The following is a 12,462-nucleotide window of genomic DNA, read 5'->3' as shown; positions in this document are numbered from 1 at the left end:
AGTGAGTTGAACATTCATATAGTGCAGGCAGATGTCGTCCATTGATTGAAAAGGGAGTGCAGACATCCTTAGTGCTGGATTCTGGCTCCATGACAGGCAATCAAATTTCATTTGACAAATGAATTCGGGGAAACAGCTCGACATGCATTGCTCCATTCAGTGGGTGGATAGAAATCATATCTTATAAAATACACATCAGGGAAAATTTTTCCAGGCTGTTGCTCTATTCTTAAAATAGTTTGAGCCTTCACAATTGCAGTCTGCATCCCATGCAGATTTCTGTACACTAAAACTACACTTGACATTATTTGTTTGTGAAAATACACCTGTCTTATCAGTCTAAATCACAAATTGGGGCTGCAATGGAGAGTAGTATCCCATCACTCATAATTGAGACCCTGTGGGTTTGCCCTGTTTGCCCACATTAAATTCTGGTGCTGCATGTGACAATTCTCCACCTTCAGGAAGTGACAAATAGAAACTTAAGATTAAAAAACAAACTGGACTAAATGAGCACTCCGTCCAAGGGAAGTGGACTCACCAACATATATCTTTTTCCTCCCCCATCCCCTGCGTATCCTGTAGTATTAAATTAATCACGCACTTGCTGGGTGTGTAAACATAAGCAATCAGTGTGTACTTTTCTGTCATACACTGAGTGGACCTACCCAGAAGTCATGCAGCATTGCATGATTTCTGAGTATTGAAGGTTACATTTTTTTTTTTTTTTTTGGAACAGTTACCTCATGCTGCCAATTTGGAGGTGCCAGTGTGTGAAGCTGCTGAGTGCAACTTTAAGGAAAAATATTTAAACAGGTTGTAAGGGATGTGATAACTCAAAGTAGCTGGGCAAATCTTCACTACTCATCATTTCTTCACCTGGTTTGATTGTCTGGCACAAATGTCTTGATCCAGTGCACGATCCATATTTTTTAATTTCCTGAAACTGTCAGGGGTGTCACTAATCCCCCCCAATTAACAAGAATGAAAACGTCTATTTACTCCTGATTGATAAGTGCATTTTTCATTGGCTGTGAAACCTATTATAACCGATTTCTTCTCTGCCTGGCAAAGACCATGTCCTTATCCTTTCAGCTGGTTTATTATTACCATGGCTTGAACCCCCTGCGGTGTTTGTCTAGAGTTCTGATGAGGTTGTCAAGGATGGCTGGAGGAGTGACAAGTGGTCATGACGATAACTATCTATTCACCCCCTTCTATCTCACCATGGAGCCCGCTTCAACCACTGATCTCATCTCTGATGTCCATAGTTTCAAGAAAGGACTGCAAAAAGATAGATCAATAGGTGTCATAATCAATAGGTTAGAGTGAGGGATCAGCAAAAAGTCAGAACAAATCGATTCCCACATCATTGGACTGTAACCTCCTGGCTGTTACATGTTTTTCATTAACAATGAAACCCTACTGGATATCAACACCCCCACCTGCTTTCAGTTGCATCACCTAATCCTAGTTATTAGCTCCGTTCTGGCTGAAGGGCAAGATAACTACATTTCTTCATCTATGTGTGTGATGTGTTATGCTACAATATCTGCTTGGCCCTAACACCTCTGACCTGTCTCTCTGTGAGACAGTTCCTCGTTAGGAGGAAGCCAGCTTCCCCCCTGCTGCATGTAGCCTTTGCCATGCAGTCATCATTAGTGAGCGACAGTACTGTATACATGGCTGCCATGCCATAAGGTTCTCAGACCGGCATTCTTGAACTCCAGGAGACTCTCCTGGAGCTGTATGGTATCCAGATCATGAATCTTACACCACTCAACTCAGAGCAATCCAGTTCTGCTATGGCGCTTGGCGAGATATCTACCTGGCCTGTTAGCTCTGTAGGGGAAGAGGACAGGGTCATTGTGTTGAGTCAAATCCGATTTTCACCTTTGTCTGGATTAGTGTGAAGCAAAGACGGAGTTTTGAGAAGCTTGAGAACTGCATTGTGGAGGGCTGCCATTGTATGTCACAAGTCCAGCTACAGGGACGAAATGCAGCCACACTCTATGTTAAAGACGAGTAATTGGCAGAGGTGGAGACGCCACCTGCTCAGCACTATATGCTAGAATATCAAATAAAGAGTGGATGCCCCACCAATTTGCCTTCACACTTCTGCACAATAACCATAAAAACTGGTGATCATACAGCTTATAGAGGAAGACCAAAATACAAATAACCTTAATCAACTGTGAGTTAGCGTGGAAATGAAAATTAAGTAAATCTATAAATATATGAATTGAGCAAATCTAAAACCAGGCACTTACATGTTACACTTATAAGTTCAGTAATGAAAAAAAATATATACAGGCCTGTGCCATGGACAAGCAGCTACACACTTCTTCTCTGACCCTCTAAACCTGTTTTGTCCAGCAGTTCTTCACTGAAATGGCATTAGCATAAATCTCCAACCCATAGAGGTAATGATGGCGTGAAATTATGGCTGCCTCAGCAGACCTTATTCCCCTCTCTGCTCTCCCACCCTCTGGGTCCAAGGCCGCCGCCTGCGACTGAGACCATCTCCCAGGCTTTCTTTCTCTGCTTCCTCTCTCTCTCCTCTCCTTTGCCTCCTAGTTCTATTCAAAGGGAATGTGTAACTGAATTTGAAATTGAGTGCCCTTCTTTCAAGGACCACAGCTAATGAGACGTTTTGCCTTGAAATACAGGCAGGACGGGGGGGAGACCCTGATGGGCAAGGCCTAGAGATGATAGCCACCCTGTAAGTCAGGTGTAGGGCTGTCCGGATCACTTACCACTGAGAAGAGGAAAGGTGGTTTCTATAGGAGTGAGAAATAAGGATAAGCCTTTATAGAGTGAGCACCCTTTGCCGGTCACCTGGGGCTGCCATTGTGAATCCAAGAGCTGACCTGAAACAGTAAGCCAGTGTGATCTGCATCTATGTGCAAAGAGAAGACAGCCTGAACCAGCCAGGCCTCCCCCTGTTGCATACATGTATTAGGACCTATAATGAAAAAGAAGCCCATAAGGGTCTAGAGGGGGATAGGAGGTGACAATTAGATTGAGATGGAGGAAAAGTGCACTGGAGTGGGATGGAGTTGAGGAAGGATGGAGTGTGGAGAGATGGGGAGAGGAGAGCCAAAGAGATGGAAAGGGGGTCAGGCCCATAGAAACAGGTATACTTGACAGTTTGCAGTCCGGGGATCATCCAAGAGACGCCGCGTGGGTGCAATGATGAAAGGAATCGAGAGCTTTGCGTCCTAGGGGTTCTCCCTTTAATCAGGGGCCCTGAGGAGAGAACCTTGCAGCCTATGGGCCCGTGGCCGCTGCTAGCCACTGTCATGCTAATGAAAGAGGCTCAGGGTGTGAATGGAAAAGCTAGCTTGTTACCAGTGTGCTAATTAATGCATGCGGCGGGGGTGTGTGTCTGTGTGTGAGGGTTTTATGCATTTTAATAAGATGTATGCGTACGTGTGTGTGTGTGTGTGTGTGTGTGTGAGTGAGGATGACAGGGATTTTAGGCAGTGAGATGGATGTGCGACCAGGTTTGAAAATAGCGGTTCAAACGTACAAAATAGAGCAAATGCTATATCCATAATTTGTTGGAAATTACCTCAAGTTGAGACACTGCCTGGCTACAACAACATCTTATTGCTCTATAATAAGACTTTTTTTTGGCTTCATGGTGCAGCTAGACACAGTATTCCTTCACAGGCTGTAAACAAGCATACCGATTCCGTACTGGTGAACAGACATACCCTGAGAGCTTGATAACAATGCTGTTTTTTTTTTTTTTTAATTAATTAATTTAATTCAAATTGCGCTCCAAGAATTGCAGTTAATCCTTAGTAGTGCAAGTGTTGTTCATCAGTGCAAATGATTTAAATCTGTCTCCCCCTTGCAAATCTCAGATACGTTGTCTCGGACATTGTCGCAAACTGTTCTGTCTGCGAGACTTTCTCATGCCCATGTTGACTGTCTGCCATTCCTACGTCTGTCATGTCTGAGACTATGACAAAAAAAATACCCTTGGAGGGTCCCAAACCCAGACAGGCCTCCTTGTCTACCCCGTCTTCCCACGGACAAATGAGTGGGGGACTGGTGGAAGGCCACAGGAACAGCATATGGCTCCAGGCCGCAGCTTTGTCTGGGCTGTTTGCGTTCCTCGGAAGAACGGCATTGTTGCACGTGTCAAGCAGACAAGACACAGGGGCGTGTGTCAGGGTAAAAGCGAGAGCCATCGTGGGCCGTGACCCCGTGAACTGCTGGTGGCCTCTCCCACAGACCTCTGTGTCATCCGTACACGCCCCATTCTATGATTTTGGGATCTGTGTCAGTCTCAGCGATAGCGGCAAGGAGCCTGATTTTTAGGTTCAGTTTGACTCAGGTCAGAATGCACAAGTAGAGATTTGTTAAAAACTGTTTTACCAGCACATTTAAAAAAAATGTTATTTCCACAATGGTGATTGAGTAAAAATAGGTTAAATGCTCTGAGGTTATGGCCTGTGACAGATATACCGCTATGCCTGCAATATGAAATTGCCATCTTTGAAAAGTTAAAATAATTTTCCAAATCCTACCGCATCAGGAGGAATATCTCAGAGGATGTGACCCAGTGCAGATGTGATACACTAATGAAATATGCTCTACTTTTTCCATCAGTCAGCTTATATACAATTTTGCGGAGGCACTTAGTGAGGAATATGATATGCTGCTTTATCTGACTCGATCACATATTTGCACAAAAAAAAAAAAAAATCCAAATGCGATTCAGATTTAATAATGAGTCGATATTTACATTTGAGACACACAGATTCTTTATTATTATTGTCGGTGCTAGTTGGCTGGTTGCAAGGTCCTTTACTATTCATTCAGTCCATTTTAAAGACAGCAAATGTGTGGCCTCCCAATGCAGAGAACACAGGTTACTGTCTCTCTTCATGGGTGCTACAGACACACTGGAGGCTCTTATATTTTGTTCCACCACTAGCACCTCTTATATCCCACCCTACCCCCAACCTTGTCCACCCTGTAAAGTGCCATTATAAAAATGTCAAGGGGTCCCTTTCTCTCATCCTGCCTGTCAAAATCATGTGCCATTATGCAAATCGCTTTGTGAACATACACTCTCGAAGATTTACATAGGCTACAGGCGATGGTGAATTCAGACGATTTCAGAATTAATCAGAGAGATGCAAATTGTGTGTGTACATTTATAAAAATTTCATAGGAAAAATTTTACATAGGAAGATTAAATCAGTAAATATGCTTGTATTATGGTGTTTCTGATTATATTGAAAGTATCTTTTATTTTCAGCAACTTAGACGATTTTATAACCTTCTACAGAGGCTAATTAGTTCAATATTAGTGTATATTTTTGCACACAAATTCAGATAACTACATGCTATGAATTCTTCAATACCCTTCATTATATTTTTCAACCTACAGTTTAACATAAGCTAAGGAAATTAAATTACTTTGTTCCATGAAAAAAACAGACAGTATATCACCATATTACTCACTTTTTCAATCAGAATTTGAAACATATAACTTCTGTATATTGCGTAGGATCAGTGTGGTTGACCTAAAGTCCTATTCCAGTCTGACTCAGACACATGCTAAAATCTGAATACATTCCTCAAGTTAAGAGGATTTCTGTCCATTGAGACTTTCTCTTGCAAAGATCATACTAAATGGTTCTATGCCAGCATAATCTTAACCTCCATAAATTGGGTTTAAAATGATTTTCTCAGGGACTATTAGATAGAAGCGCATATGTGATTTTATCCTTTTACATTTCTTAACTCTTCCCCTTTTCACTGGTCTTAAATGTCTGTGTTTGAATTGCAGTGTCTGAAGTGGTTTTGAGCTACTGGAGAAATGGAAATATTGTGTGTGAGAAAATGTAAGAGGGACATAAGAGGTAGAAATAAGTCTTTCTTGGTGGAAGGCATGAGTATACCTGAAGTGGAGGTCAACCCTATAATGTGTCCATTTGGGAGAAGGATCATTAAAGCCATTTACCACGACTTTCACCACATTGCTTCCTAAGTAATGACACAGCGGTCCACCTCTTAAGAGCTAGAAAAAAAAGAGGTGTGTGTATCCTTGTGCAGCACCTGTACAATACAGTACGGTACATGAAAAGTGAGAAAGGATAGGTAACTTCACCGCTCTATGATACATTGGGGGATCCATTAACCACAGAAAGAGAAAAACAGACTGAGAGAGAGAGAGAGAGAGAGAGAGAGAGAGAGAGAGAGAAATAAAGATTGGGCCTTCTATTTTGACAGCCCTGAACTAGAATATTGCTCCATTGTTTGTTTCTCAGAGCAGAGGAGTCATGGATGTGGTTTGAGTGACAGTGCATCCGATGTACGCTGACATGTGGAGCTGCTTTACATTTCCTCTAATTGCTCGGCATTGCCCGAGCTTGGCACACATGTAGAGCATGGTAAAAGGCGCCTCTTTTTAGGTCGAAACAGAGGGTGCTGTGATTTGGCATACAAAGAGAAAAGAGGCAGTGGGGGAAGAGGAGGAGGAGGAGCAGGAGGAGAAGGGCTTGAAGAGAAGGCGCTCTATTATTCCTGATAGACTACTCTGAAGGACAGAAAGGTGACGGCCTTGTTTGTACAACTCTGTGGCATAATAATGTCCCGCATTAAATCTCCGGCCAGTTAAAGCTTAGCTACAGCGCCCATGCACCAGGTGTGTATCTGACATCATCTGTATTCGACCAACCAGAGTTGTCAGTGATGCAAGCTGGAGAGGATTTTGTTGAAATACCAAATGTAGAAACAAAGGAATAAAAAGAAAGGAATGTGAGGGGTACAATACAGTGGCAGACGTGGCGTCAGTTTTGATTCATGGTGTTCTGAAAAGCCCTGAGATTGGAGGAAATCCTTGCAAGGGAGGAAAAAAAGCCTCTATCCTTGCTGATGCTATTTTAATTAAATAGTTGCTAGGTTACACAGTGCAAAACGACAGGGGTGGGTGGTGTGGCACAGGCGAAGGGAATGGTGTATGTGTGTGCGCTTGTGTGTGTGAATATACATGTGTGTCTTTGGGGTCATGTCTCTGAACAATGAAAGCACATCCTCTTTTTTTTCCCCCCACACCCAATCTATAATAAGGATTTCAAATGTGGGACGTATTGACATGAAATACAGTGAGAGTGATTTTACACTCTGTCAAACTCTCTCTCTCTCTCTATCTCTCTCTCTTTATTTCTCTCTCTCTCACTCTATCTCTCTCCCTATATTCCTCCCTGCTTTTTTTTTTTTTTTTTTCATTTTTCTCTCACAGATCAGAGCAAGGGGGGAAGTCCCCTTTCATCTCTGTGACAATGCTTTTCACCTCCACCGGTGACTTACTGAGGACTAGTGCTCCCGTTGCACCCTGGGATGCCAGAAGGTGGAGAATGCCAATGGCCGGTGTACCCTGGCAACCACTCCTGCTCCAGATGACAACCCCCCCCCCCATACACACCCACATACACCTCCATAACCTCCTCCAGCCTTCCATCCTGCTTCCCCAGCCTCTGTCCAGGGCTCTGACCACACAGAAAACCAGACAAGGCACTGATGGATGGGGCTAGACAGCAGAGAGTCCCTTGATGTTGGAAATAAATCTGACAGGCCCTACTGGATAAGGCCAAACATAATCTTTCTTACTGACTCCGGGCTGAAAGGGGGTTTTTGTCCTTTTTCTACACCCTTTTCTTTATTTTCAGCACCCTCCCTCCTTTCCACCTCAGCCCTTCTTTCCTCTGTCCCTCCTTTCCTCTATGCCAGCAGAGATAATGCCATAATTTACAGCAATGCATTGTAGAAGATGAATGATAGTTGCTTTTCTTACTTAATATGCATTCACCGCCACCAGATAATAGTCTTTTTGTAGCAGGAATAAAAGAAATACCTTCAAAAGGAATTGAGCATTTTTATGTTATATTCTCTCCCTAATGTGCTAAAAGTGATATATAATTCTCAGTCTTTCATAAGAAACAAAATTGATAGTGATGAAAGTGTGGTACTTTCTATAGCTGTTCCTTTTTCATATTCTTGAGTAAAATATTGCAAGGCGAAAAAAAAAAAAAAAAAAGCTTTGCTTTTCAGTTTCCTTCCCCATAGGTGTGGAGCAGGCTCTCTTTTGTTTGTTGGTCTCCTGAGTGTATATGGAACTGGCTTAAAAAATGAAAAAAAAAAAAAAAAAAAAAAAAAAAAAAACACTGAAAAAGGTTCAGAGACATAAGCAGATACACACACACACACACACGCATGCGCACACACATACACATACACATAAGCACGGCACATGCACAAATAATTTTGCAAATGCTTTTGCAAAAACATCCACACTTGATGCATATACAGTATAAATATGTATTCCATCTTCCAGTCACAAACAGCTATTTCTCTTTTACATTCAAGCCTCCGTGTCTCCCCAGCAGACTCTGTGGTAGAAGGGACTGGAGCTATGCGTCTTCCTGCACGCAGGGAAGTAGGAAGCCTCGTGTTCGTGGGCCACCTTCCCCTGGGATCGCTCTGAATGGCTCTAATGACCCGCTGCCCTCCCCAGTGGCCGTCCTGCACTCTAGCAGGTCACACCGAGAGGTCAGGGGTCGTTCAAAGCAACAGGGTGTCAATATGTGACCCTCACAGACAAGCAGGATCAAACAGCAAATTAACTCTCTGGACAAGGTCATGTTTGGAATTTTCTATTGACTCGGAGACTGACTGGACTGCCAATTTGACATAAGCTGCTACCAAAGTATTCATCCTCATTTAGTTTCCTATTTTGCCTGTATAAAATATAAAGTGGTTAAATGACTTGAAATCCTTACCACTAAATAGGCACTTCATATCCCAATTTGTAAATTTGTGGTTCAGTGTCATTTCAGCAAAAACATAGTTTCAAAGTAAATACACATTTTATATACACAGTACAGTGTATTTTGTATTTTGTATTTTTATTTTATGTTATTTACAAATGTGTATCCTGTGAACTGGCAACTACTGAGAAAATCAGCAATTAAAGTGCACAAGTAAACACAAGGAAGGGCTAAAAATGACTTTTTTGTTGAAATGTGCTTTTAATGTCACACATTGTGACCTCAAAAGTCAGTGAAATGCGAGTATTAAGCTATGTGATGGCGCACTGCTCTAAAATATTTGCCAACTTTTTTTTCTCTTTTCACCATTTGCAGTAAATGTCACCACACCACATGAGGTAACACTTTATTCAGATGGCCCAGTGTTCAGTTAACTGCCAGGTGGCAAAAAGTAAAGGACAGAGTGATGCCAACTGTGACCTCAGCTAAACCCTAACCCAACCTAAACCCTGCTTCCATTGTTAAACCTAAACCCAGCCTCATGCTTAATCTTTGCCTGGACGCTGAATATCTATAGCCAATTTTCACTGAAATTATGAATCACACTAGAAACCCTGTAGACCTTTTAGTGACATATTATTGTTGCCTGATGGAAATTTGAGTATCAACACTGGACCATCCAAATAAAGCGTGACCCTGCATGTGTATGTATATCTTTGGAAGTGATGATTTGGAAAGGAATGTATTAATAATCGTACAGAAATCAATCATTCTATTTAAGGCACACACTAATTGAAGGGCACAAAAGACATTTCCCGCCCATATCCAATGCAATGCTTAGAATTTATTGCATTCATTCCAATTGCTTTTATATTTCCTGGAAACAGTGCAGAGTTACATTGTCTTAATTAAGAACATAGGCTGGCTTTAAAGCAATGTGTGAGAGGACCTGTGGGTTGAAGTGCTCCGTGAATGCAATATGCATCATCAGCCTAATGAAATCTAATGCTGAAAATGAAGTCTGCCAGACCTGAGGCACGCAGAACAACAGGGCCCCTGCAGCAAAACCATGCAAGTTTCAGCAGTGTGTCCGTGTGTGTGTGTGTGTGTGTGGATGTGTGCATTTGAGTGATCGCACCTAAAAGGAAGCAGTTATAGAAATTATACAAATATCAGTGTAGCTGTATTAATTCTACCTTTCAGTGAAATATGAAAAACGAAGGAGAAAATGTCAGGTAGGCTACAGCTCCTTTGTCCTAATTTGAGCACCACACTCGCCAAAGTGCATCAAAGTGTCAGCAATTCAAAGATGAAAAATGGATGAAGACAATGGCGCATTGCTCACAATTTTTCTAATAAACTGTCAATCAGTCTGCCCAGTGAATGACACTAATTTCACATGATGCAGCATTCCATCTCAAAGATCTCGTCGATGCTCGTCCCCCGGCTCAATCTGAGGCATGTCCTCCCCCTCTTATTATCACCATCACCGTTGGGACATGAAAGGAGAAAGAAGTGCTGCACCATTGCCAAGGAGAAACCTTGATCTTGGAATGAATATAGATTTGCATTCGCCACCTAGTTCCACTGGATGTACGAGCACGTTACTAAGCTGCTTCCTGATTGGATGGCACTGAAACCCTGGCATTCTACTGATGCTGAGCGCGAGCAGGCTCACCCCCTCCCCCTCCGCACACGGACACACTCTCAGTTTATGGCACTAGAGGGCAGTCAACTCTGTTGGTTTGTATTACTGAAGAGGCATCTGAGATATCACATTTTGATCAATAAAAATGGGCCAGAACAGCATTAAAAAAAAAAATCTAATTCACTCATTCATGTCGAGTTTCCAAAAATACAATTACTTGTGCCTGATTTTGATGTTTTCCTTTTTCATCATCAAAGTTATTACAAAGCCATTAGGCGATGCAGTGCTGCTTTTACTAATTCATTTGGAGCCTACCTGCCATTAATCAGTTAAATGGATTTGTATGAGTACAACTTCTATTACAGGTGATAAGTCACAGGTGGTAAGTCATGGATTAGATTTACAAGACACAGAATAATGGAGAACACTACCTTGGTGCTTGTACCTTCTAGAGGAGCTCATATGAATAAAGCTTTAGTAATTTGCATCTAAGTCATACACGATGAGATAATTCACTGACACTAACAAATCTGATTGTTAGTGTCAGTTGATAAAAAGGCTGACACTGAAACTGTTAATGGATGGGCCGGTGTTTCTCTCAGACCTTTAAACACTGTGTGGGGTTTGGAAAGGAGGCTAAGTCGCCGGATTCTCACCGCAACACATTTGAGTTTAATTCTCAATGTTATTGAAAAAGGCCAGGCTAGATTAGGAATAATAAAATAAAAAAGGAAAACATCACACTTTTGATAAACAATACGATTCAACAAGCATAGGCACAGGCAATTCATTTGCAGGCTCTAAATACACGAACGCATGCACACGCACACACATAAAGGCACACATGCATGCACATGTGCACACGCAAGGAACACACACACACACACACACTCTTTCAGGGAGCTATTCTGTAGAGCTGTGGTTGTATGAGGAGGTAGTGTCTATCAGGAGGCTGCTAATTAAAGGCCTGCAAGAATGAAGCGTGGAAACCCCAAAGGAACAATGTTCATCTCAATATGAATTAATGTAAGAGCACTGGTGATTACCACAAGGGCAGTGAGCCATTTCATATTTCTACCACGAGTCAGTGGACCTCAAATTTTAGCCATGACTAGATTTAAATTTACTTGGCTTGGCTAGAGGCTTATCTCTGTTTTTTTTTTTTTTTCCTCGCCTTCTTTTCCCTGTTTTGCACTGGTAACTGGTGCAAGGTTTAGCTGAATTAGGCCATAATACACACACAGCATTTTGAGGCAATATAGATGAGCAGTATTGCCTCTTGCAAGGATGGGGAGTGATAAATGGGGCAGAATCACTGGGTATGACATTGTGATAAAATGGACAAAAGTAAAATTTAAAATATATATACATATATATGCTTTTGGTCCTTACTAATGGCAAAACTGCCAAGGTGCCTCATTGCCTCAGATGTTGCCTGTATCATGGCTTTTATGCTCAGTGGCTCCATAGTTATATACACATACACAAAAGAATGATACATTTGACTTTTTTTTTTTTTTTGGTCCAAAATGAATCAAGCTGATGCTCATATAATTTCTAATGTCTTGACTCCATGTTTCCATCATGGTCAGTATCAGTTTCTTCCCTGTCCTAACTACTGTTCTGTCGTACATTATTAAACATGGAACACTGTGTCCCGTCTGGACTGTCCTGACTCAGGATGTTTCACTGTTTTGTATCTTGCCGGCTAGTTTCAATGATGGTACAATACATCTGGGAGCATGAATTCAACATTTTGAATCGTGCACTACATCTGGTGCATGCTTCCCAGTTGCTGTCAAAATCAAAGCTTTGTTTCCATTTCAGAGTATATGATTATCACTGAACAGTATCAGTGCAATTTTAGAATTAGTCTTGTTTGTTAAGCGCAAATCTGTTCATCTCCCCTTTGTAATACTTTAATGTTTGTCTCCCTGTTTTAAAGCACATTGTTAACTTGTGTTTCTAGATTCGTGCAATAAAGTTTATTACTACTGCGATTATGTTTCTTTTTTTTTTTCC

This window comes from Myripristis murdjan, chromosome 9, assembly GCF_902150065.1.
Source record: "Myripristis murdjan chromosome 9, fMyrMur1.1, whole genome shotgun sequence".
NCBI classification, from domain to species: Eukaryota; Metazoa; Chordata; class Actinopteri; order Holocentriformes; family Holocentridae; genus Myripristis; species Myripristis murdjan.
This window is presented reverse-complemented; position numbering follows the sequence as displayed.